This window comes from Ambystoma mexicanum, chromosome 2q (genome assembly GCF_040938575.1).
Source record: "Ambystoma mexicanum isolate Mex_15411 chromosome 2q, UKY_AmexF1_1, whole genome shotgun sequence".
NCBI lineage: Eukaryota > Metazoa > Chordata > Amphibia > Caudata > Ambystomatidae > Ambystoma > Ambystoma mexicanum.
This window is the reverse complement of record NC_090924.1, coordinates 187401217-187414761: the sequence shown is the minus strand read 5'-3', so window position 1 is coordinate 187414761 and position 13545 is coordinate 187401217.

Sequence of the window (13545 nt, the reverse complement as noted above, 5' to 3'; positions counted from 1 at the left end):
TTCTCCGTGCCACATAATCACATTTAAAAGCCATTAGAATACACATGTACATGTAAGATATAATATATCTTGATCAAAAAAGGCTCAGTTCAGGTAAATAATTGAACGCCTAGGACAAGGCACTTCAACCAATTTCACAGTTCAGATGCTAGAGATTGTATCAAACCAGTTCATCTTTATAGGCAGTGTCACGTGGGTCACATGGCAGTGCCTAATCTGAATTCTACATCTCCATGTCATTGATAAATGTCTGTAAGCATCCTGACTAAACCTGATGACTGGAATTTGAGAATCCGCCGAACTTTTCAAACCTTTGAGAGATTCGGGCAACCAAGCTCAGGAAGCTAGAACTGCCTCTCTATATAGGACACTTGCTTTGGAGCTCTGCAACAGTCACAGGGACCTGTTGTAGTGGGAGGAGGCTGGTGTCTGTTGCTTTTGGAGAACTCGAGAATGTTACTGTTTGGCTGGATTAAGGAGTTCTTTTACACGGCACACAACAGAATCTACTTATTGTTTTTAATTTTTGCAGCATCTTTAAAAAGAAGGTTCTGTATTTCAGAGAAATGCAGCCTTTGCTAGGCTTGACAGAGCTTTGGAAATGTGTTTGAGATGAGACACATTTGATTTTGTCTTACCTGGAAATCACCAGCTGGCTTGCATACTTTAGCACTGGCTAGCTTGATTGACTTTCAACACACACGCATCTCATTACCACTACTTTGAAAGAAGGAGAAAGGTTTTTTGGGGTGTGTTCAAAATCAATCAATAAATAAATAATTTATTTGGCATAAAAACCATGAAGTACATAAAAACAGTTGCAATTTTACAACATTTCAAAGTTAATATACATAATGATAAATAACAAAACACAAATAAAAACACAATTACAGAAATTGCTAAGTTGATATACATGATAAGGAATATAATACATATGACATCATAGAATAGAAAGGGGAGAGCAAGCTCGCAGCCAGCCTTTTTATCATACATAATTACAGCTTTACCCAACATTGACTCTCTATGAATCTGCTTCACTATTATTGTTAAGCATTTTCACATTTTTAATCAATAGATAGAGCGGGCCGCACCAGACACTATATAGGGATCTGACGTCCCTTTACAAAATTTCAGGGCATCCAAGGTTGAGCGTAGGCCAGCAGCCCTGAGTAAGGGTCTCAGATACCAAGTTCTCAGTGATCTTGTCACATCACAGATGGAACAGAAAATGGGTAATAGTTTCATCACCCAAACCACATAGAGGGCAGGTTCCCGATTCGACAGGTCCCAAAGATTTAGTGAAGGTAGCAATTTGTATTGTCCCCATTCTTAATCAGACATAAAGTGTTCTTTCGTATGGTAGCTTTATATAGTCAACATATCTTTCAGAGCCAAACTCTCATTTACATGAGAGGTATTCTGGCCCCAATTTTAGCCTATTGGTCGCTTCTACCAAATGCTCCCTGGCCATGACAATTGCTGCTCTCTTAATCCTATGTAGGGCCGCTTTATCTGCACTAAACCGATTCTCTCACAACCCGATCCCATTTATAGCGAGGAAGGATTTCTTCACCTTCGCTACCCACAGTATACTTTTTCCCCCCTGCAGGCTCAAAAGGTGCTTCAAGGCATCTCGAATCTCGCTCTAAGCACTTGGTGCTCCACATCCTAACCCAATATAATACTAGGCTAAGGGAGACTAGTTCTCCATTTGGGTACATATCGAGCTTGAGGTGCAATAAAACATTGGGAGAGCTTTCAGGAATCTGTAGTAGGTGTTTCCAACATTTATTTTCTACCTTCGCTAGGTTTGTTGTATTGACACAACTCCAGAGTTTTGCACCAGAGACAATGGTATGGCTTGTTTTTGATATAACTCAATGGCCAGGGAAATAGGTCTCTCACATGTCTATTAAAGAAGGATCTAGTGCTCCACTGTGCCTACTCAGATTAGTATAGGCCTTTTCTGTTTGGGCGGACCAGGGACCACCCTAATTGAATCTAATTCCTAGATAATCATACAGTGGTACCTGTTATAATTTTCAGCCAGCCACAGTGATATTCAGTGCACATTGCTTAACACACTGAGGTGTGAAGATGACGACCTTTGTTTTTTCAGTGTTCAAATTAAGGCCACGGCCTTCACATTGCCTCAGGTATATGGCAAGGGTGGTTTTTAGCCCTTGTGGGGTAGTAAACAAAAGTACAGCATCGTCCACATACAAAAGTGCTGAGTATTTTTCCGAGCCCATTTTAGGACTTTTACATTAATGAATCAATTATCTCTTCTACATAACCACTGAAGAGTAATGGGCTGAGGACGCAACCTTACCTTACACTGTTTGATACATTGAACGGGGCAGTAACTTCACCAGCCTGGCCATAATGCACCACCACTTTATTATTAAGATGCAATGCCTCTATGCTCACAAACAGATGGGGAGGCACGCTTCTTTTCTTTAGAACTTGCCAAAGTGTATCTCGTGAGACCCCATCGAAGGCGTTCTGAAGATTCACAAACACAGTGTACAATCTCATTCTTAACACCACAGTGTATTACTGGACACACAGGAACATTCAGAAACGTTGTCCCACTGTACTCTTCTGCTTCTGGAACCTGGCTTGAAGATCACTAATAATATTATTGTCATTGACCCAGGCCTGTAAATGAAATAAAATGGCCTTGGCAAAGATCTTCCCTGCACTATCCAAAAGTGAGATAGGTCAATAATTTGCAGGGAAGTCCCCCACCTTTTTTATATATAGGAAACACTACAGCATGTTGCCAGGTCGTAGGGACCATGTTAAGCTTAATAACTGGATTAAAGAGTTTACATAGATGGGGATCTTATCTTGTCTGTAGGCCTTTCCACTCTTTTGGAACACCATGGCTCTACCTTCACTTTGATTTCCTCCACATCAAGTTGAAAATCACCTGCCCAGGAGACGCATCATTACCTCATTACATTGAATGGCCACATATGATTTGATGACCTGATTGCAATAGTGTCCATCTTATACAATATTAGAAGTGCTTCCACCAAGCATCATCCGGTAGAAGCACGGAAACTGCTCTTCTGAACACCTGTGAATAACTGCTCACATCCCTTGATTCCAACTCTCCAGCTGTCCTCATTCTACTTGACCTCTCCTCTGTATTTGACATGGTCAAATACTCTATCCTCATAAAATGACTCCATGATACCCTGAGCATCTTGGAGTGGGCACTGGACTGGCAGACCTCTTTCCTAACTGATCGCCCATCCCAGGTTATTCTGGGCACTTTCCCCTCACCTACCTCCTTCTCCACCTGTGGTATCCCCCAGGGCGCCAACCTTTTCCCCTGGCTCTTTAAAATTCATCTCACTCCGCTGGCATGCATCATTTCCTCCTTCTCTGCCAGTTTTTATTGCTATGCAGATGACACTCAACTCTTCTTCAAATTTCCTCCTGACTCTGTTGCTTCTTCCATCATCCCGGACTGCCTATCTGCCATCCAATCCTGGTGCAATTCCAATGATCTCTGCCTCAGTGCCAGCAAGACTGAGATCCTTCCTATTGGGATCCCTGGTCCCTCTTTCCTCCCCTCACTCTGGCCATCCTCTATGGGCTTTCCCCCTTCTCCTTCATTAGAAGCCAGAAACCTTGGAGTCAACTTCTCTATCCTTCCTCCCTCACAACCAGGACATTGCCAAGAAGGCCAACTTTCAACTCTTTCTTCTCAACTTAATTCCCTTTTATCACTTTCCTCCAGAAGCTCAATGTTACCAGAGCTCTGGTCCTCTCTAGGCTTGACTACTGCAACAAGCTTCTCTTTAATCTACCCTCTTCCTCTCTACGAACCCTTCAGCTAATCCACAATAGGGCAGTGAGACTTATCCTTCGCCTCAAACCCAGGGACAGCATCTCTCCTGCCCTAAAAACTCTCCACTGGCTCCCCGTTGCTGCATGGATTGATTTAAAATACCTCTGCATCATCCCCAAGGCTGTCTGGGGCCAGGGACCACGCTATCTGCAACTTGCTACTGCAAAATATTCCCCCTCTAGAACTCTACATTCCTCCGGAATCAATTCTCTGTGTGCGAAGCATTTCGCTAAACAGAATGGCGGAGGCCAATCTCTTGCTTCTGCAGGCTCCCTCTTGTGGAACACCCTACCCATCTTCTTCGTCTTGAGCCAGACCTCCTCAAATTCTGGAAGCTGCGCAAGACATTCTTTTTCACTTCCTCCGTCCCTTCTTCCCTCCTCTGCCAACCTCACAGTCATTGTGATTGGTGACTAGGGCCCTTATGTGTCCTCGGGACCCTGGCCTCCCACACCCAATCGCCTCAGCTTCTGCTTACACACAGCACTTGCCTCAGCACCCACTGGCCTAAGCCATTATTGGCCTGCACTTACCCGCTTATTGCAGCTCAATGCTCCCTTGAGCATACTATACTCGGCACTTACATCTGCTGCTTTCTCATGAGCACGGGCACTCCAGCACTTACCCCCACTCCCTCTTCCTCCCTTTTCTCTCTGCACTTGCACTTCTGAATACTGACAAGGCATAGTAGGTTCTGTCTTTATCCTCCAGTGTATATATTGTTTTTCAATCCCATGCCCCCTCCCTGTTGCCATGTTAAACACAATTTACTTGTTGTATAAGCGCCTAACAAATGCATAATACATAAATACATATGCCACATTGAAGTTTTACATCACTATTCACTTCTTCCCCAGAATCAAGCTTCCAGTAGTATACAAAATCACCCTCTTTGAATGCTTGAATTAGACGTGTCTACTTTGTCCTACCAAATGTCTCCTTTTTATCTGTTATTAGCCTTTCATGATTAAGTCTCTGCAAATGCAGTTGAGCCTTATTAGCAGCTGTGCCGGCTGCTAGACAAGTCACTATCCATTTTGTAGCTTCTCTGCAGTCCCTGCCAACCAACTTTCATTAGAGCATTCTTTTTGCCTTTAGATGCTATGTCGGGTATGTGGGCTAACACATTTTCAGTGTGTTTGCCATTCTCTGATAGAAACTCAAAATCAGAGATATCTTCTCTCCAAATTTCTCCTAAATTGTTTAAGATGGCATCATAGATGACAGCCTTTAAGTCCGGCTTTAAAACCTTAAACCATTTAACAGACTTACGGGCGTGTCCTATTTAAGCCCAGGGTAGCGGATTGGATGCCTGAAACTAAAATCAATACACAAAGGTCTGTGGTCGATATCAAATTGATCCAAGAATTGAAAACAGTTCATCCTACCCCCAATCTTTGATCATGGTAAGAATGTAGTCAATGGTAGAAGCGCCATTGTAGCCAACTTAAGTTGGTCTAGCCGTTTGTTCCTTCAGGAAGCGGGCATTGCAGGCTCTTAGTTCAAAACCATACAGGATTTGGGCTGTGTCAATAGCATGGCGGCATGAACTCGTTGTGGGGGGGGTAGCAATCAAGGTTGGGATATCCCATGCTATGTCTTGGTCCTCCCATACCCCTTACAATTCTCTGGTAGGCTCAAATTGAAGGTTATAATCTCCAGCAACCAGAATGTGGGTCTTCAGTGGATTGGCCGTCACCCAGGAACTGGCCGGGTCTCGTATGTTTTCTACCACAGCCAGCCCATGTAGCGCAAAAGGTCTGTTATAAATATTGAACACAATGATAAATTCTCCCCCGAGGGTGTGTGCAACCACATGTTGGAGGTCTGCCAAATCAGCAAGGCATTCAACGACTTCCAAGTTAAGGGCGGCCTCCAGCCAGATTACCAGGCCATCTCTAGGTCTCCCCTTGGGCCCTTTTCTTGCCTGGATCTGGAAGGATTTATACCCTTGCAGGTCTTCCCTCTCAGTTGCCCATTTTGTCTGGATGGAAATCATTTGCCGGGTTTCGGTGATCAGGAAGGGGCATTAATAGCATGGTGTATGAGTGTCTTACACAACCTACTACGAGCCAGAGCACCATGCAAACAGACAATGTTTAAAATTGGCATATAGCAGGAACTTTGGATCGGTACTGACCCAGCGGGTCGGTAGCGGCATGCGTTAGAGGGGTGGAAATTATGCCGCTTTTCAAGAAGTGACTTGGATACAGGGCCGGCCCTAGGGCAGGGTCGGCCCTAGAGCAAGCGCCCGGGCGACTGCTCGGGGCGCTATTAGCCACCCTCCATTCCAGCTTGGGAGAGACTTTCAATGTCTCAGCTGAACTGGCGTGGTGGGAGAAGGCGTGGCAGGTGCCCTATTGAAATTAAATGTGGGCCACTCCCAGGAGCCGAGCGCATTTAATAAGAATAGAGCACTGATGCGAAAAGGTTGGATTTTGCCAGCCAGGGCGCAGCCGCCACTAAGGCCGGCCCTGTTTGGATGGCAGGTCGTCGGGGCTCAGGCTAGTGCTGTGTCCATGGACTTAGTATGGGCAGTGATATGCACATTTGTTTCCCCTGACAAGCTTAGTGTGCCAATGAATCATGCACAGTTTTGGGAGGAGGCTTACACCATTGCGTCCTATGGATGGCCATGCATGAAGATTTATGAAAATCACAAATAGACTACGTCAAATGTTTTTAGGATGTTTTGTGAAGGTCCATGTACAGGGAGCACACTCATTGAAACGGGTAATAAATAATGTTTCCATTCCACTTTGCCCCATGAACAGAACAGCATGAAAAGTTCCATTTAACCTAATTAACCCACTTTAATTATTATTGGAAAGTTTTGTGACGTTACATCCAAGGGTGGAAAAGTTACAGGGGCCGGAATAAAACATGTCAATTGTGTGGAAGTGCCGCACAATAACTGCTCAACAGATTGATGTCCTATTTGGACGAGATGTTCACAGGTAGGCTCACTGTGCCAGGGCATGGATGAAGGCCATAACTAAGCCGCAATGAATGCTGGGCATGGCCACACACATTGCAGGAAGGATTACAGAACCTATGGAATGGCTGAAGGTCTTCACTTTGGCGCAGGGCCATGTGGGCATGGATGTAGGTCTTGCTCATTGGACACGGTTCAGATTTCACTGTAAGTGGGACTTGGCTCTAGCCCTGTCAATCATGTCTCTAGCCCTGCCCATTCAGCACATTGCGCTTACCAATAGTACAGAGGACATGGCCATATCTTATTCCCTGGGGGTAATGGTGTTAAGCTCACTGTGCCTGGGGGATAATAACGCTGCATACAATGTGTCTGCTGTAGGAACACTTCAAATGAACACAGCACAAACCACCACCCAAACACTCCCCTGAACCCGGGGCAGTTTTAAAGTCTGACGTATATCATAGCTCATCATTTCAACCAAGAGCTAGGTGAGAACAGTAGATGATTGTGTTCATAACTCCAATCCTCTGATGCGAGAAACGCAGAGACTTCAGCGGTCACAGTTTGCCCATCATGTGCCCCAATCAGGGGGGTAGTAAGGATTTACACAGGTGCCTAAAAGTACTGCAGAAAGGTAGAGTAATATTAGCGTTCAGACCCATGGAACCATTTTGTTTTGACAATTGGAGATGAAAGCTGGGAGACATGCATGTACACATTGACTTGCTTTGGAGCGAGTCATATTTTGGGAAGGTTAAAGTAAAAATGTATGAATATATCAAAAACAACAAAATGTTGGTCTAGAGTTTAGGACGTCCACTCTCCTAAATGGAGATGGTATGGCACCTCAACTCCTATACTAAATAGTAACATTCTGCCTCCTGATACAGCACACAGTGTACCATAAAACGAACCACACTCCTCCTCATACCTGATTCTCCCCTACTCTGAGTGTGTATTCTCACTGATTTGGTAGTCTGTGGCAGACTGTGTGAGCGAACAACCAAGAGTAATGCCACATTGCTGGATTTCTGCAATGTCATCCCGAACACAAATCCTCCTTCTGCTTGTCATCAGTGGACCCATGATTGTACAGCAGGTGAAGTAGATCAGAAATTGCAAAGCACATCAGACAGCTATGCATATTCTAAATGGTGGAGGACTGGGGGAGGAGGATTACAGAGGCGGTAAACATCTGCAGATAAATTGTTCCATAGGCTACTGTCTTGACAACAATCATCCATACTTACTGCCTTAATCAGGGGCAATTGGCATTGTCCATCCTCGGAAGACAGAAATTGCTGATTTGAAAGGGGGCAGACACCTTGCAAGAGGCCAGGGGCAGCATCAGGCTCTCAGTATGCAGGTTTACATTGCATACTGCGTACATGTACCCTTACATCACATTAACCCAACCACCCAACCATGCATTCAAATGGAAGACATTAAAATAAAGAACCAATCAGTAGAGAACCTATGAATAAAGAGACACCCTTTGAAATGTAGCAAATATAGAGACAGACGTGAAATACCATAGTAAAGGCACACAGATACTGAAGAATGCCCAGAAGTCTTCACCAAACCCAACTTTGGTGCACTAAGCTACAATCATAATGTCATATACTAACCAAGTGTTAAGGGATAAAACCCTCCCCATAAAAAACAACCCCATGGTTTAAATGATAACTATTTCAAAAACAGTGGCACGAAGAGTCACACACATTCCGGTAGTATATAAAAAGAGCAACTGTTTGCATAGAGGGAACTTAAAAATAGTGTGTGATGTACACTAGCTTGGAAACCTGGCAGTAATGATTGCGGGAAGGACCAAAACTGTCCAACATCAGATTCCATCTGCAAGCAAGCCCTGAGGCTAATTCTTGTTCCAAGCGTACATAAACCTCACCCCATGTTGTCCATCTATTTTTTGGCCATTTGTCAACAGATTAAAAAAAAAAAACAGCAAACATTTTTTCAAAAACTGAGCAAATTCAATAATGCATTGGAGGAAGTGAGATTCAAACTCTTATGGCTGCTTCCATTTTCTAAGGCATGTGTCCAAACCAGTTCACAAACAAAGCCCCAAAGAGCAAGTCTGTAGGAGAACATGTAAGGGGTAACGCAATATTGTTTGTCACAATACACTCGGCTCAGACACATTTCAGACATGACAATCATGCTTTCTGTCTGGAGCCTGCCTGTGGAAGATTTGGAGAAGTGCAATTAGTTTATCTTTAGGCCTGTTAGCCACATGTAAAAAAGAGAATAAATCAACGAGAATACACCAGCTGTGACGTAGGGTCTCATATTGTCTTAAAGGATGCATCCTGGGTTGGCTGATATTGTACATGAAGGTGTCTGTCAGCTTATAGTATGTGCCTTGCTGCTAAACCTTTTTAAAATATCCCAAGCCTGAGGAAGAAAATCCAACGAGGAAAATGGGCAAAAAGGTGCAGAAGATTAGAATACCAGAACAGATTATTATAGTCCCCAAATTGAAAAAAGAAGAAAACACACATGATTAAAGACTGTTCTAAATGAAACCTCAGACACACACACACACACACGCACGCCCGAACACACACACACCACCCTCTATCCATGGGTGATGCCCACAACATCTAGTAACCAGGAGTCTGAACGCTAGGTGTATTGTGGGCCTGACTATTTTCTGTGATAGCAACTCAAACTGGGATAATCCAGAGGCAGAAATGCAGAGAATCACCTGCAACCGGACGGAGCATACTTTAAAGTACTGTTCCAGAAGGAAAAATCCAACTTCCAAGAATAGTTGCTGAAGACCCAACACCAACTGAATCCGCAACAAGCAAATGAGTATCACAATAGGGATTCAAAGGCCCCAACGAGCAGTAGAGTCGAGTCCAGGAGGACAGAAGGTACGCTCTTGAAAGAAAGGAACATCAGGGGCAAACGTGAGGACCAAACAGAGAAGGCAGAAGGGTAATGGGCTAACACAGAGCCAGCTGGGTGGGCAGAAGATAAAAAATGGAGTGAGCCTAGAGAATCCGAGAAGCAATCCTACTTTGAGCAAAAGGAAAGTACAGTGGCCGACGCTACTACCTCCACAGGTATGCAGGAAGCTGTGTCGAGGTGCGCCACAGAAAACTCATGCAAATTATCAGGTACACAGTGTTAATAACGAAAAATGAATAACGACATACATTTTCAGTGACACCTGAAAAAAGAAAATAAAATCGAATTTTTTAATAAAATTGTATTTGGGGTGGGGTAAGGGATACAAAAGGGTTGAGAGTTTTAGGGGAGAGTTAGCAAAGCAGAGAAAACACAGGGCTTGGGCCCTCCCTCCCCCCAAATAAAAAAAGACTAATTGAAATGTTTTCGTTATTTAGGTGTCATTAAAAATGTATGTCATTATTGATGGCGTCGTTTTGAACACATGGAACTGAATATCAGAGGCCTAAAACAGGTGACATCATGCATAGCCTGACGGGAATGCTAGTTCGTAGCAGGCTACTACCATCTGTGAATCCGCTACGGTCGCCAAAAAGCACAAATCAAGAAGCATCAGCATTTGGGGGAAGCAGGGATAAGTGAACCTGTGACAATGACAAGTATAGCAGAGCATTGAGCCAACTGCACGTGTTTATCATTACCACCAAACCCGTTCTGATGGTCACAGGCATTTCTTTTCCTATGGCCAGATGCGTGAAATGCCCATGACAGTAACAAGGGTTTAAAAAAAACATTGCATTACTATAGGCATGGAACCCCACATTATTTTTTTTTCCAAAACTTTTTATTGACAGTTTTCAACAATAACACATTCCAACTGGAACAGTTCCCCCCCTTCCCCCACACTTTCCCCTTTAATCAGGGTAAAGTTCCTTTTGCATGCAGACTCCCTTCAGCTGCGGGTTTGCTGACCACGACTGTCTCTTCAGCTTCAGTCCTTGCTTAGCATTGACGGCAAGTCTCATTCAAATGACCCCTTCCCCTGGGCGGTCGAATATTCCCAAGATGCCCATGCAGCTGGAGCACCATGCTACCCGAGCACTTTCCCTCAGGTATCTCAGTAGGCATGACCAGTCAGTGTTGAACCTTTTGTGGTCCCCTTGAATGGAGCAGGTGAGCCACTCCATGGCAACAATGTTCCAGATCATTGCAACCCATTCGTGGTCCTGTGGAGGGTGCCTGGACTTCCATTTGCGTGCCAGTACTAGATCTGCCGCCATCATCATTGTCACATAGAGCTTGCGGACCGGCTTTGAGTTGAGTTGCTCAAGTGTGCCGTCAAGGTCTATGGTTACGAGGCCCCTGTGCCCCTTGAACTTTACCTCTAGGACCTGCTGGATTGCTTCCTGTATGCCCACCTAGTACTGATCTATCTTCGGGCATTCCCACCAGATGTCACTCCATGTTCCCTCCTCTCCCCATTCCCTCCAGCACCGCTGAGAGGTCCCGGGATACATTCTGTGTAACCTAGTTGGCATCAGGTGCCACTGAAACATTAATTTTAGCCATAGCTTGTAAATCTGGAGGGATCTCGTTAGTTTGTGAATGTGTTCCCACATTTTTTCCCACTTCTTTACCTCTATTGTGCACCCGGTGGAGGTCTCCCATCTTTTAATGTATGTTCTCGGCGGAGGGTCTTTGCCTAGTTTTATGTGTTTGTATATGGTCACTACCACTCGCCTGTCACCTGGGTCCCTGTTTAGGTACTTTTCGAATGGGGTTAGTTGGGGGTTCCCTGCTTGTTTCATGGAGGGGTCGAGTAGCCAATGCCTCAATTGGACGTAGGTGTATCTTTCATTTTTCCCCAGGGTAAAGTCTGATTTGCATTGGTCAAACTGTTTGACCTAGTCCCGGTCTAACATATCTCTAACCTTGAGGCAGCCCGCCTGTTGCCAGGCCTCGAAAGTGGATGTTTTGAAACCTGGTGTGAATTGCGTATAGTCAAAAAGCTGTGCGTATGGTGAAGGAAATGTGGTACAGTGTGCCTTCTTGACCGCATTGTTCCATGCATCTCCCATGACTGATGTGATAGAGCTACTATACATTTGCATTTGTCTGTCTGCTTTGATTTTCCATAGTATTCCCTAAAGCCCCTCCAGCCCCCGCGACTGCTCTGTCCATAGGTCTCCAGATCTTCTCCCGGTCGTCCTTTTGCCAGTCCCCGATAACCCGCATCTAGGCTGCTGTGTAGTAGGCCCTGAAGTCTGATTCCCCCATTCCCCCTCGGGTAGTTGGGGCTTGCATAAGTTTTGCGGCCACTCGCAGAGGTTTGTTATTCAGCAAATATTTACTGGTGGTTTTGTGGAGGGCTCGGAAGAAGCCCAGCGGCACGTGAGTCGGGAGGGCTGTAAAGTAGTAAAGTAGTTGTGGCAGCACTACCATTTTTAATACGTTTATGCGTCCCATATATGTAATCGCTAACAGGCCCCAGTCTACCAATTTAGATTTAAGCTTCTCCAGAAGCAGTGGGTCGTTTGCTTGATATAGTTTACCCAGTGATTTAGTCAGTTTTGTTCCTAGGTAAGTTATAGTGTTCCACCATCTATAAGGGGAGGACTTTTTGAGGCTGTGCTCGTGAGGGTGACGTTGAGAATTTCAGACTTAGCTGGGTTTATTTTTAATCCGGCGACCGCCATGAATCGGTTAAGTTCCCTGGCTATGGCCCTGAGGGAAGACTCTTGTGAAACCCCACATTATTAAGCAACCAAATGATAGTAAACTAAGCTCTTCTTTGTTAATTCATAATAAGAAACAGAATGTTATAATGCATGATTCACAAATCGTGTTCAAAGCTTTCCTGTGATGCAAAGGCTAACAGAAAAGGGGAACATAGAACTCTTAGGTGGCCACAAACGTGTTTCTTGTAATTTAGGAGGACTTACTATTAAAGTTGAGTGCAATAGGCTATTGATTTAACAGGTGTTTGGGAAGATTCACAATCCAAACATTGATAGGTGGCATCGTACACCAGGGGTGCACAACTGATTTTGCCAGAGGGCCAAATTTACCTTACATGTTGCCTATAGTGGTACGAAAAGCAAATGTGTGTGGAACGGGAGGTCGTGGGAGGAGGCTTTTTCAACCTCCAGTTTTCAATAATCACTGGGATGAATCTAGGCAATTCGTCCCTTCTTCCCAGATGGGAGCCACCCCCTTTGAGAGTAGGGAGCCGCGCCTGCTAAGCAAAACTCTTCCTAGGGGTCAGGGAACGTGGGACCTCACTGGGATTAACTCCCCTTTGTGGGACATAGGGCCTCATTACGACCCTGGCGGTAAGTACCGAACATTACCGCCATGGCGTAATCAACGTTTACGCCGTGGGTCGATGGCGTAAAGTGCGGCATATTCCGACCCATCGGGCACGTGCATTACGCCATGGCATTAATGTAAAGTACGGCATGGCGTAAATGGGCCAGAAACGGCCCTTACCGCCATCGCACGCCGCGCAAGGAGCACTACCGCCACACACACCATAGCGGCGACCGCAATTAGCGGTCACCGTAATTAGCGGTCAGCGTAATTAGCGGTCACCGTAAATAGGCGGAACCGGAAATAGCGTCATCGCGGCGGAACGGGAAACTGCACGACGGCCATCTTGAAAAACACAATCCATTGCCATCCTCCACAACCATACCTGATCCAACCCTGACACCTATCCACACCCATCACCCACCCAACTAGCCAAGGAAAAATGCCCAAAGTTGTCAAAAAAGCATGTGACCGGCAGCGCCAAGACCGTTTCTCAAGG